The sequence below is a fragment of the Plecotus auritus genome, assembly GCF_963455305.1.
Source record: "Plecotus auritus genome assembly, chromosome: 3".
Lineage (NCBI taxonomy): Eukaryota > Metazoa > Chordata > Mammalia > Chiroptera > Vespertilionidae > Plecotus > Plecotus auritus.
Genome location: NC_137772.1, coordinates 55,772,035 through 55,786,376, shown reverse-complemented (window position 1 = coordinate 55,786,376; position 14,342 = coordinate 55,772,035).

Sequence of the window (14,342 nt, the reverse complement as noted above, 5' to 3'; positions counted from 1 at the left end):
CAGCTATTTCTCCAGATGCTCTTGATCCTTTGATTGAAAAACGACATTTAGGGGAAAAAGCTGATCAATGATTGTGCTCACTGCCACGGAGTTGCTTCTAGATCCTCTCAGCAGGTATGTATGTATACAATCCCATGTATATGCATATGTCTGTTTGTTTCTGTAACTATCCATTTGTATAATGATTGAGTTTAAGATGAGTTTAGATTTATGTCTCCAATGCAGTATAATGAACTTTCCTACTCATGAATATATATCTCCATTTATTTAACCATTCTTTCATGTCTTTCAGTGCAAGTTCATTTTTCCATAAATTAAATGCTTATCTTTTGTTAGATTTATTGCTACTTAACTTATTTTATATGATAAATAATATCTAGTTATATATTTTCTAACTCTTGCTACTATGTAACACTGATTGATTTTTTATATATTATGTATCCAGAAACCTTGCTAAACATCTTTCTTGTTTTTTCTATGTATATAAATCTTATAGTATTCAATTAGCGACTGTTTGAATTCTTATTTTTCAATTTTATAAGAGTATTTTTTATTTGAATTATTATAACGGTTACAACTTTTACTTGATTACTCAACAGGAGAAAACATAGTGTTATGTTTCATTTCTGGTTTCCCAAAGTGCAACTGAAATGTCACCATTAATATTAAAGTCTGTGTGTGTGTGTGTGTGTGTGTGTGTGTGTACACACACATGGATACACATATGTATGTATTCTGAATTCACACAGACAGCATGAAAACATACAAAAACTACACATGTTCTTTATCAGGTAAATTAATTTCCATTCTATTCATGGTTTACTAAGAATTTAAAAAATCAATACAGAAGATTAATTTACATAGAAATAATTCACTGAGGTGATCATATAGATTTTCTCCCTTACAACACAATTTTGACAAATCACATGTACAGGTTTTGATTATATTAATAGGTGTTTTTTTACATTACTGAAATCCTGCAATATACTCATAAACCATAATTATATAGTTGTGTTTTCAGTTTATTTATATTAAGATTTATATCTAAGCTATTATTTACATTATGTGGAATTTACCTTTGTTTTACTTCTTTTTGTGATATAAGTAAAAAATATACTCTAATTAAAAATATATACAAGTACATTGTAGACTATTTTTGTCTTATTTTCTGAAATATATTCAAATTAATTTGTAGTACTATTTCCTTAAACATCTTATAAACATTTTTAAGAATATATTTTAATTTATTTCAGAGAGGAAGGAAGAGGAAGAGAGAGATAGAAACATCAGTGATGAGAGAGGATCATTGATTGGCTGCTTCCTGTACACCTGTTAATGGGAATCGCCCACAACCTGGGCATGTACCCTGACTGGGAATTAAACCATGACCTTCTGGGTCACAGATTAATGCTCAACCACTGAACCACACTGGCCAGGCCTCATAAACATTTTCAAAAACTGATATGAATTTGGCAAATTTGATGGATGTATTTTAAACTAATGATTAAATTTCTGTAAGCATTATGACAATTCAGAGTTTCTATTTTATATTGAATATTATTTTAAACTAGAGGCCCAGTGCACGAAATTCATGCATGGGTGTGTGTGTGTGTCTCCCAGCCCAGCCTGCACCCTCTCCAATCTGGGACCCCGTGGGATCGGGCCTAAACGGGCAGTCGGACATCCCTCTCAAAATCCAGGACTGCTGGCTCCCAACCGCTCACCTGCCAGCCCGATCACCCCCTAACCACTCCCCTGCCAGCCTGATCAACACCTCACTGCTCCCCTGCCGGCCTGGTCGCTCCCAACTGTCCTCCCCTTCTGGCCTGATCACCCCTGACTGCCTTCCTCTCCTGGACTGATCGCCCACAACTGCCCTCCTCTGTGGCCATCTTGTGGTGGCCATCTTGTGTCCACATGGGGGCGGCCATATTTGACTACATGGGGGCGGCCATTTGGTGTGTTGGAGTGATGGTCAATCTGCATATTACCTCTTTATTATATAGGATAATTATTTTTATTAAATGCTTTTCCTTTCTTTTTTCAAATATGTGAATTCATGGATTATATTTTTAATGTCTGTGCTATGTAAAGATATGGACCCTATCATTATTATTTTATTATTACTAATATTAATCTATATCTCAATTTTTTTTTATCAGTATTACTGACAGTCTATTCAATCTGTGTTTTGTTTCAATGCTCCAACTATTTACCCTGTTAAAGCTTTCTGTTTTATCTTTGTACTGTATTAGATTAGCAAACATTTGGTCCTGACCAAATGTCCATGGAGATATCTGGTCCACATGAAAGGTCCCAGAAGTGTGAAAAGAGGAATAGCAGGGCCATGAACAAATTATCACCCAGTTCTTGATGGTCACACTCAAATACAGCTGCTAACTTCACGATAGTAATGACAAGTAAAATCTGTATTACCAAAACTGCTCGCAGACAGAACAACACCAAGCCAATAATCAGGTCAATATATACTTAAGAGCAATTTGCACATTGACTTTAGAGTAACCGTGACAAACTTCATCAGTGGAAAGAAGAAGAATCAACTTGAAATCCAAGCTACCCCATGAATTACAAGAAAAATAATGCCCATATGTTTTGAACAGGGTTCAGTGATTGTATTCTGTAAGGAATCAAAGACCAAATGCCTCTGTTGATATTTTGGGATAGGATTAAATCTCATGGACCTTTTAGAGTAGACCAAAGTCTCCATGGACATTTTGAACAGGACCAAATATCTTTTAATGTTATATATTTCATTAAAATTATTTTATTATTTTTCTCCTCGATTTTTGCTTTTATTAAGCAAAAAAAAAAGGCAACAAAAAACCTACTTTTGATACTTAGCTTCTTAATTTTATCCTTTCATGACTGTTAGTGAACATGTCTTAATGATTCCACCTCTTTCCTAACAAAATATAGACCACATCTTTCTTGTTTGGCAATATTGTAAAAATTTTCATACCTGTTAATTTTGATGAATACATTTTAAACTATGGTGTTATTTCATTTTGATTTTTCCTAAATATTTAATAAATTATATTATCATCTATCACTTCTTTTTTTAACCCACTAGTCATTTAAAAGTGAGTCTGTATTTTCTGAATATATTGTGCTTCTATTTTTGTTATTGTCATTATTGATTCTCCTTAATCAGATTATAGTGAGATAATAGAGTCTGGTTCTTTAAAATTTATTGAGAGTTGCCTAGGGGATAATGAATTCTTATAATTTAAGCTGTATATCTAAAATGGATGTGAATGATATTATTACAGTATGCATTGTCCTCTATATAGCTTTCAAACCAACATTTTTTATTCTATTGTTCAACTGTTCTTTGTAGTTACTGGTTTTGTATTCGCTATATCAATTACTCAGAGATATATTTTATTTATTTTTTTATCCTCACTCAAGGATATGTTATATTGATTTTTTAGAGAGAGAGGAAGGGAAAGAAGGGGGGAAGCAAGGGAGAGAGAGAGAGAGAGAGAGACATGAATAGGTTGCCTCCCAGACATCCAGACATGCTTTGACCTGGGATAGAACCTGCAACCTTAGGTAGGTGCCCTGACTAGGAACTGAACCTGCAACCATTTGGTGTACAGGAAGATGCTCCAATCAACTGAGCCTCCTGGCTAGGGCACTCTGAGACATATTTTTAAAATTCCTTCTAAAAATATTTTTTGTGTGTGGATATCAGAATTTTCACTTGTTTCCATACATTTTTGTAGATTAATTTGCTTATTTTATTAAAATCATAGATTATATATTCTTTTTGCCACTTGATATGACATTATGTTTGTGAGACTCATTCATGTGGTATGCCAATACTCTGTTCACTTTTTAATTCTGTATATTATTCAAACAGTGTAACACGTTGATATTCCCCAATTTATTTTTTGTTGTTGTTGAGGTAAATAGCTTTTGGTTAGTATGTATGACATTCATATAAACATTCTTTAAAGTCTTTAAAGTTTCTGTTGGGTTTCTTGTTGGGTAGTTACTGGGCCATAAGTTATGAAAATGTTCAAATTTAATAAATATTGCCAATTAGCCTCAGACAATAATTTTACCTAATTGCAATCCCACCAGTAATATAGAGAGTTCTCATTATTTGCCATCCTCACTGATGCTTGGCACCACCAATCCTTCAATGTCAAACCTTCTGATGGGTGAATTTTTCCCTGATGGCTTTTACTTTTTATTTTCCTAAAGATTGATGATATCAAGCATTTTTTCAAATATTTATTTGCTCCTTAGATTTTTTATTTAAGTTTTCATTAGTGTTTTAAATTTTTCAATTCACTTTTACAAATTTGAAGGCTCTCTTGATGTATTCTTGTAATAAATTTTTATTGAATGAATGTGTTCCAAATAACTTACATTACTCTGTAGCCTATTTTATGCCACCTTTGATGCTGTTAGTGGTATCTGTGATGAATTGATATTTCTAAAAATATTTTTCTCCAGTGCCCCATTTGTTATAAATCAAGTATTCTTATGTTTTTGCTTTTGTTTCTGGAAACGAATCATTATTATTTCTTTGTTTTAAAGCTATGCTAATTGGTGCACATACTCTTAAAATTGTCATTTTATAATGAATTTTAAAATGTTTTTAATAGTTTTATTTCATAACTTCGTTATGTCATGATCTCTTTTACATCCAGTAATATTTTGGCATGAAGACATGTCAATTTGATGTGTAAAAATAACTCAATAAAGGTAAAATAAAATCATTCTAAAATTATTTTTTCAATTGAAGACATTTTTCTTTTATTTGGTTATAGATATATTTGGATTTGGTGTGTAATTTTGAGATTTTGTTAAAAAAATAACTATTACTCTTTTTGTGCAATGGATATTTTTAGAATTACATATATATGGGGTATTTAAAAAATGTATACACACCCTAACAGTAGATTCTATTACATTTTGAAAATGAAATGTATTTCAATAAATGCTGCCTTTATAATAATTCAAAGTGTGTATACATTTTTGGGAGACCTTGTATTTATTACTTACTACCATGTTTTTAATTGTTGACACTCTTACAGATGTCTCCATTTATTTACTACTATTTTTTAATTTTATATCATCCTTATGGAATCCATTTTCCAGTGTTCTAGCTCAGTCTATTGGTGATATATTATTCTGGTTAATTCATTATTTCTGAAAAGGTCTTTTCCTAACGTTTTATATAAATGTTCTACTTTTTTAATCTAGATGTAGAGTTTTAAGTTTATAGTTATTTTCTCACTTTGAAGATTTTACTTCAGTACTTTCTATAAATTCTCATTTTAGCCCAATTATTGTTTTGTACACAAATCCATTGATTTTTCTCTGGTTGTTTTAAAAGATATATTTGTTTTAATACATTTGGGGCAGTTTTGAATTATGCTTTGTTAAAAACTTTACAGAATCTGCCTAGTTTTAGTGTGTTTTCTGAATTTAAGAATTAATGATATGTGCCAATTGTGAAAAATTCTGAGTGATTTTTCTCACTAACTTTCTGTATTTCTGTGTCATCAGTCTTTCTGGCAGTCAGTTTAGATTGATTGTGAACATTCTCATTTTTTCCCTCCATGCTTCTTTACTCCTCTTTCACATTGTCCTTAACTTTTACCTGATTGTTGAATTTTTGGTTAAATTACTCAGATTAATTTTTTCTGTTTACTAATTTCTATGATTCTGTTTAGATTTTTTATTACTCCCACCTATAGAGGGTTTTGTTTGTTTGTTTGTTTGTTTAATCCCCACTTGAGGATATTTTTCCTCTGTTTTTAGAGAGAGTGGACGAGAGAGGGGAAGACAGAGAGAAATACTGATGTGAGAGAAACACATCAATTGGTTGCCTCCTGCAGGGCCCGGGCCAGAGAGAAGCCTGCAACGGAGGTTCGTGCCCTTGACTGGAATCAAACCTGGGACCCTGCAGTCCATAGGCTGATGCTCTATCCACTGAGCAAAACTGGCTAGGGCTAGAGATTTTATTAAAAAACAAAAGCAAAAATCCCTCTCATATATTTATTAAGCAAGAACTGGAAAAGTCCTACAGAGTCCCTATACATTTTCTAGGAACTCTGTCGCATTTTTTCAGTTCTTGCTTTATCCCTTTGATAGTCTTATTTCTGGATCATAATTTTATACTTTACATTTTAAATGTTAGTATTTTATAACCAATAACAATATCTATATCTGAAGCCCACTAGGATTTACTTTCTGTCTTTTTTAATTCTAAGGTGCCTCAATTTAGTGACTTATTTATGCAGCATGTGTACTTGTTTCAGACACACTTAGTTTCCACCAATCAGGAATCACTTTAAATTATATCTCATACTAGTAGCCCTGTGCATGAATCCGTGTGCCAGTAGCTCTCTGTGGGGCCTGGCTGCTCTGTGCCCACTGCCCAGAGGCTCTCTGCGGCCCAGAGGCCCATCTGCAGCCAGAGGTCCATCCGCGGCGACGAAGCAAGCATTCTGCCAGGCCGCTCACGCTGCCCACTCTCAGCAGCTGCTCCCCCAGGACTGAGGGACTCCGGCAGGGCTGAGAGGACTGGGTGCTGCCATCTTGTGGCTATGGGTGCAGCCATCTTTGTGATGGAGTGACAGTTAATTTGCATATTGCCCTTTTATTAGATAGAATGAGTGTATCTTGGACCAAAAATGTATATAGAGCAAATTTGTGGGTTGAGAACATACTTATATATACAAATCATAAGGTAGAACTCTTTTGTCTTACTTAGAATTGAAAAAAACAATTTAACACATTGGATATGTATAGAGTTGATTTTTTTCTGTTTCTTGTCTCTCAGCCAGCCTATGGTTTCACAGGTTATGCAGGCTCCACGTAGAAATCTTGGTTTCTACTTCACATTGGATAAGGCTTAATTACTCTCCTGTAGTACCCACAGGGCCATAGGCCATAAAGATCCTTTACTTTCACTTTTAGAATCAGCACATGTCCTCAGGGCACTCAGGATTTGCTTCCACTTCTCACACCGATTTTATTTCACTTTTGCCTGCAGAGGATTTCCTTTATTTTTAGTTTTTGGTAGCTCAGCAGTACTTAAAATACTTTTTTTTTAATGTTAATGACTAGGATTTATGAAGCAGAAAAGCTTCTCATAATAGTCATTCAATAATATTTCTACATTTCAAAGATATTATTTCATATATAGGAAATTTGGTATTTCCTCTCCCATTTTAGCCTGGGGAAAATGTGGAGCTGGGTTGGAATCATTTGTCTTTTGTTTGTTTCTTTCTTTTGTTAGTGTTTTATTATAAAACACTTAAGCATATATAAAAGCAAGCAGATTGTATAGCAAATCTCCATGTACCCCTTACCCAGCTGCAACAATTATATTTTTGTCAATTTTGTTTCCTCTGTCCTAACCTAGATCTCCTGTTCTTAAGTATTTTGAAGCACATCCAAGACAAATTATTTAATCCATGTGTATTTAAGGATGCATCTCTATAAGAGAAGATTTTTAAAAATAATAATATATTCACGGTAATATTATGCATACTTTTTGTAAATGTATGCTAGAGGGAGTCAATCCAAGCATATGCTGTAACATTGACAAATAGCAATAACAGAAACTCAGATATCCATCACACTAAAGGAATATTTTCTCATACTTAGAACTTTTCCTCCAAAACTAAATGTACTAAATTTGTGAATTTTTAGGTTTTGACTATTGGATGATCACCTGGTTAGGGTTTTATTCTGTGCCTAGTGTTCTTCACATGATACCCTACTATTGTTAGAGGACACCTAAATGAGCCAAGTTGATGGTAAAGGTGAGATTATACATTCCATGTGGTAGGATGTTCTTGAAGATTTAAACTGGAAATCATTTATACCAATTTATAATCCTTTCTAATTTTTACTAGTTCTTTTATATAGAAACTAGAGGCCTGGTGCATGAAATTTGTACACTCAGGGGGCAGGGGTCCCTCAGCCCGGCCTGCACCTTCTCGCAGTCCGGGAGCCCTCGGGCAATGTCCAACTGCTGCATAAGTGGGAGAGGCTCCTGCCATTGCCACTGCGCTCACCAGCCGTGAGCCCGGCTTCTAGCTGAGTGGAGTTCCCCCTGTGGGAGTGCACTGACCAGCAGGGGGAAGCTCCTGCATTGAGCATCTGCCCCCTGGTGGCCAGTGCACATCATAGTGACTGGTTGACCGGTTGACTGTCTGCCTTCTGGTGGTCAGTGCACATCATAGCGAGCAGTTGAGCGGCCTTAGCATATCATTAGCATATTATGCTTTGATTGGTTGAACGGCTGACTGAACACTTAGCATATTAGGCTTTTATTATATAGGATTACATTGTCATGGTTAGAATTTTAATTTGAAACAAACAAACAAGCACCTGTAAAGATATTCTTGCTTTCTAGAATAAGCATATTCTACTTTCAAGAAATTAGCTCTGTGTCCATGTGTACCTGCTTTACTAATATCTGTCATGTATAGTTGGGACAAAAACTTTAATCTGTCCTGAGAAGATCACCTCAATCAATGCTTTCAATTGCAATATAAATTTTAATGTAATTTATAACATTAAAACAGATTTTACTCCATTTTAGTTCATCTTTGATTTGTAATTATTCACAGTCTCTTAAGGACTGTGTCTGAATGAGGGAGAAGTGAGGTTCAATTATACTATTATGTTGCTATATTACATAATTTACATGATTTTTGTACATCTGATATTCCCAATACTGAGTCTAGCAATTTAACTTTAATATTTTAAGTATCAGACAATATGCTTATGCTAACAATTGCCTCATTATTAGAAAATTCTATTCTGATTTCATACCTCTGATGACACTAACCTAGTTCATCTTTTTGGTGTCAGATTTTGCTAATTATACATTTTATCCAAATTTCCCTTTCCCCTATATGTCAAGATAGTCTCACTGCCTGTCATTTCACAATCACTCCTCATCTCATTTGAACATTTTAACTATTTACCATTGGAAAAATGTCAAATTTATTGCCATATGTCACTAGTCAAATAGTCCCAACTATATCACTTACTCATATGACAACTAATCCAAATTTCATTTATATTTTACTCATCTTTTAGGATCTGAGAAAGGTCCCATTTCCTCCATGAAGTTGATGACTATCCATTCAACCACTATCAATTCCTTTATTTTCTGAATTCTGATTATCCTTACTTTATGACTTCGTTTTTTTTTTGTTGTTGTTGTTGTTGTTTTTTTTGGTTTTCTGAGTATTACATTTTTAGCTGATATTTGCTTATCTCTAAAATTTTTAAAAGAAAGGTAAGTTTGTTGAGAATAGATTACCTCCTTTTCTTACCTATACCTCTTCCAAATGTTTCTAGAAGTGACTTTTAAAAATTCTGTATTACACACACAGTAATAAATACTTGTTGAAATACGTTTGCCTAAATGGGTAATACTTTTCACAATAGTAAAGGTCATTTTTCAAAAACTTAACTTTATTGATATAGGTATAAGCTTTAGATTTCCTATTTAGACAATGCAAATTTGAGTGTATGTCAATGAACTCAAGTGATCAATAAAGATTTAATGGAAGTGCAAAGGAATTTGGAAGGCAGAAATAACTGAGTTGAATGTTAAATTTCTCTCAATACTCTTAACAGTTCTTTGTCATTCATTTTCCTTAAGATTACTAATTAGAAAAATCTTTATTATAATAAACTACTGCATCCACAAATATTCAGAAATGTGTATTTTTATTTGATTCTAAAATAAGCTAAACTCCTCACCATTTTGTATATAGACAAACATATTGGTCTAATTAAGGTTAGTAATGAGAACTGACTTCACAGGCTATAATCTGAATTTTATGCATAGCACTTTAACTGGGCTAATGAAATTATTTTGGTTGCCAGAAGCATTTCAGTCTGGCTATCAGGACTGCAACATTTTACATGAGATGCCAGAAATAAAAACATTCATTTGCACTCCTAGACAGAAAATGTGGGTGTTTACAGGCTGCCACACAGAACTAGTGAAACCAATTGGACAATAAAAACCTTCAAAGGATCTCTGCAGATGGCTGAGCTGCTGTTCCTTCACGTGGAACTGCAATAGCCTCCTTCAGGTGATGGCATTTTTGCCTGGGTATGAAAATGAGAAGAAACATTTATAATCCAAAGAACTGTATTCAGCTTTGTTTGTGATCAATATTTTTAGTCAATTTTTTCAAGGAGTAATATTTATCTTAGCCCTGATGATAGGAATATACAATTTTCTTCAAAAAACCAAGGAAACATGAGCTTTCTATACCAACAGAAGCTAATGTCTAATGTCACACAAAGGAATAAAAATGGCAGAGACACTGAAATTAACAAGGTTAATATGCTACTGACAAACAGTCTATATAATTTTTAGAAGAAATAATTTGAAGACATATCCCTTGTGTTTTACATGAAAAAAAGGTCATTTGGGTGGCGTTACAGCTTTTATGAGAAACGACTAAATGATTACACAAATGTTATTCTCAGAGACTGGTGTCTGAAATGGCAGCCAATAGCTTCTGTATAGATTGGATTTTATTGGTATTGTACAGATGTGTATAATTACTGCTTTGCTTTGCTTGAATAGAAGCCATCTGTTTATGTCGGATGATTAGAATCTTTAACAAATTTTGTCCCTTTAGCAGCAAAATCAGAATTGCATTTTATTTATTTATCATTTATCTTTCATTTCATGAGATTTAAGGGATCACTATGAGAAGAGGCCCCTGGATACCTAAACTTGGAAAAAAAAAAACAGACTACACAAATACTGATATTAACAGTCAAAATAATTTTTTATACTAAAGGCTGCATTAAATCCATTTTTAAATGTTAGATTAAATATGGATTTGTTCTACCTACAAATTGAACAGATCAATTTATTCAATGCTATACATTAAAGGTAAATTTTATTGATTTTTAAAATCTATTCAGGTGAAAAAAAGAACGTGTCCTTCTTTAATCTCTTAATGTGTTAGACTATATTAATCAATTTTCTAATATTGATTTTTGAGTTTGTAAAAAGAAAGTATCTGGCATATTTAAAAATTAAAAACAGTTCTTGTTCAAGTTATATATTGCTCCATAACAAAATATCCCACAAGATTAAATAAGAAATAGTTTGCTATATTTCAACATTTTATAGGTCAAGAATTTGAGAATATTCTACTGACTAATTCTACTATTCCAGGTGCTATCAACAGACACCATTTGTTGATATTCAGCTGATGAATTAAACTGGGAGTCCAAGTTGGTTTATTACATTCACATTCTAGTGCCTTGGAAGAGATAATTAAAAATTTGGAGTTCCACTGGAACACCTATACTTGGTTCTTCTTCAGATAATGGTGGCCTCAGAGTAGCTGGACTTTTTATAAGGCAGTTAAAGGACCCAAAAGAACAAAAGGAGAAGCTGTTAGCCTTGTTAAAGACTAGGTAATAACTGTCTAGCATCACTTGACAATACTTTATTGGTCAAGCGAGTCATTAAAACCAGGCCATTTTCAAGGGAGATGAATGCAATTCCACCTTTGAGTAAGAGGAACAGCAATTAACTTGTGGCCATGTTTTACCTTCCATATGGCTGTAGGCAGTTATCTATATATTAGTGGGTATTTTGGCATGCATTTTAATGAGTGAGTTTGGCTTCTTCTTCATTATCAGCTCTAGCATAACAAAGAGCTTTTCTATATGTCTATTAGACTAGACTTGTAATTTTTATACATCTGCTTGAATAATTTACATATTTATAGAAGAATATTAAACTGTCTATAATGATTATGACTTGATATTTCTTTGAGATTATTATTATATTTTAGGCCTCATTTTGGATATATAAAATTTCATGATATTTTAATCTTGTGGAATGATTCCTTTATAATGATCAATTATTCATTTTATCATCTCTCTTAACATTTTATTTAAGTATACTTTTATAATTTTATTTGAAAAACTATACTTTCTTTTGGGTGGTATATAACATTTAGAAACTGTTATTTTAACCTTTGTTTTTTCATTTTGTTTTATTTCTCAAAAGGAAATAACTTTAATAGTTCTATAATTTTTTAATCATTTTGAAAATATATGGGTGTAATTCTAATATCTTGAAAATATACTCATATTTAACACCCTTTAATCTAATTTTCTATTTTTCTCTGAAAACTTTTTATATCGGTAAAGTTTTCTATATGCTATATTACATTACTCTGTGAAGGCTACATATATTTTTAACTCATTTATTGAATGTTCATAAATATTTAACACTAGAGGGCTCAGTGCACAAAATTGGTGCACTGGGCGGGGGGAGTCCCTCAGCCAGGCCTGCACCCTCTCACAACCCAGGAGCCCTCGGGTGATGTACAACTGATGGCTTAGGGGAGCAGGGCTTAGCTGGCAGTCGGACACCCTTAGCACTGCCACAGAGGCGGGAGAGGCTCTCACCACCACCACTGCACTCGCCAGCCGTGAGCCCGCCTTCTGGCTGAACGGAACTCCCCTTGTGGGAGCACACTGACTACCAAGGGGCAGGTCCTGTGTTGAGCATCTGCCCCCTGGTGGCCAGTGTGCGTCATAGCAACTGGTTGTTCCACCGTTCGGTCAATTTGCATATTATCCTTTTATTATATAGGATTACTACTATATCTAATGAGGTCTGACCTTCTTCAGTGTAATTTTTTGTTGTGGTGGTGGTTAATCCTCACTGAGGATATTTTTCCCATTGATTTTTAGAGTGAGTAGAAGAAAGGGAGGGAGACATGAAGAGAGAGAGAGAAAGGGAGAGAGAGGGAGAGAGAGAGAGAGAGAGAGAGAGAGAGAGAGAGAGAGAGAGAGAGAGAGAGACTGATTGGTTGCCTTCTGCATTGCCCTACCCAGGGCCAGGGATGGAAACTGCAACCCAGGAATTGAACCTGACTTTTCAGTGCTGGGTCCGAAGCTCTATCCATTGAGCCACACAGGCCAGGGCTTCAATGTATTGATTTAAATTCCACAAAACAGATCCAAGTATTATCTTTATTTATTCAAGTCATCCCTTCTTCCATTTCTCCTTTCTGTCTTTGTGAGAGTTACCTAAACTTCAGTTTCACCTTTTCTAGGGTACAACATTTACCCAGAATTTTAACATTTATTTAAAGTATTTTTTTTCTTTTACAGACAAGGGTTAAATTCACCAACATTTTAATCAATATATGAGCTTAGTTTTCTGTATCAATATATGAGCTTAGTTTTAGGTTTTCTTTTTTGTATCTCACTTCCATGTGTACATTTTTTTCTTATGAAACATTTCCCTTATTACATCTTTCAGGAAATATCTGTGTCTAAAAGTCTATTTTTTTCTTTAATAGTGAATAATAGTTTACCTCAATTTAGAATTCAAGACTGACACTTATTTTTCTTCACCAATTTTATGTTAATTTTCATTGTATTTTGGCATTCAGTTTTGATTAAAGGAAGTGCTATTCGGATAATTGCCATCCTCTATATATATTCTGTATTTTGCCTGCACTAGTTTTAACATAATTCATTTTATCCTTGAATAGTGTCCTTTCACTCTCATGTACCTAGTTTAGAATTCATTTTTTCTTGCTTAGCACTTGAAATATATCTCATTTTGAAGACGTAAGTTAACAAGTTTCTATGATCATTTTTTAGAAATTTATATTAAACATTTAAAGAAACCTAATTCTAGCATTACAGTTTTTAACTGGACTTTTATTTGTTTAATATTTACCTTCTTTTGTTTTGCATCTCAATTTAATTTCTCAGCATTTTTTTCTCAATTGGAACACTTAATTATTCTTATTTATAGTCAACTGATATTTGTTTCTCTACTTTCGTAGTAGGAATTAATTTCTATTTCTGTTATTCCTCTACTTATCTAAAGACCAAAAAATAGTGACATTAAAGTATATTTTATATTTATCTTGTATTTGAAATTCATAGGGGAGTATATATATTCTGTTTTGTTTTGTGTTTTTTTTGTTGTTGTTTTTTTGTCTGTCTAGCTTTACTTATCTTTATATACTAGCCATTATTGGATTTCTTTGTGTGAAATTGTATTTAATCATTTTTCCATTACTCTTTGTCTCTCTCTATACCTTTATCCCACCCAGCATTTTTTCTTCTGTTAGCTCTTCCATTGTGCATTCCTGTCCAAAAAATAGGTTTTTAATCTTGGTTTGGTCTGATGCTGTGCTTATTTTGGGCATGTAGGAAATCTATTCTTCAAAACAGCAGGTGGTTGGCTTACTCTCTGGTCAGGGGTTTGTGAATTTCTCTTCCCACCCTCTGAGACTACAGTTTCATAAAAGCTCTAGTTC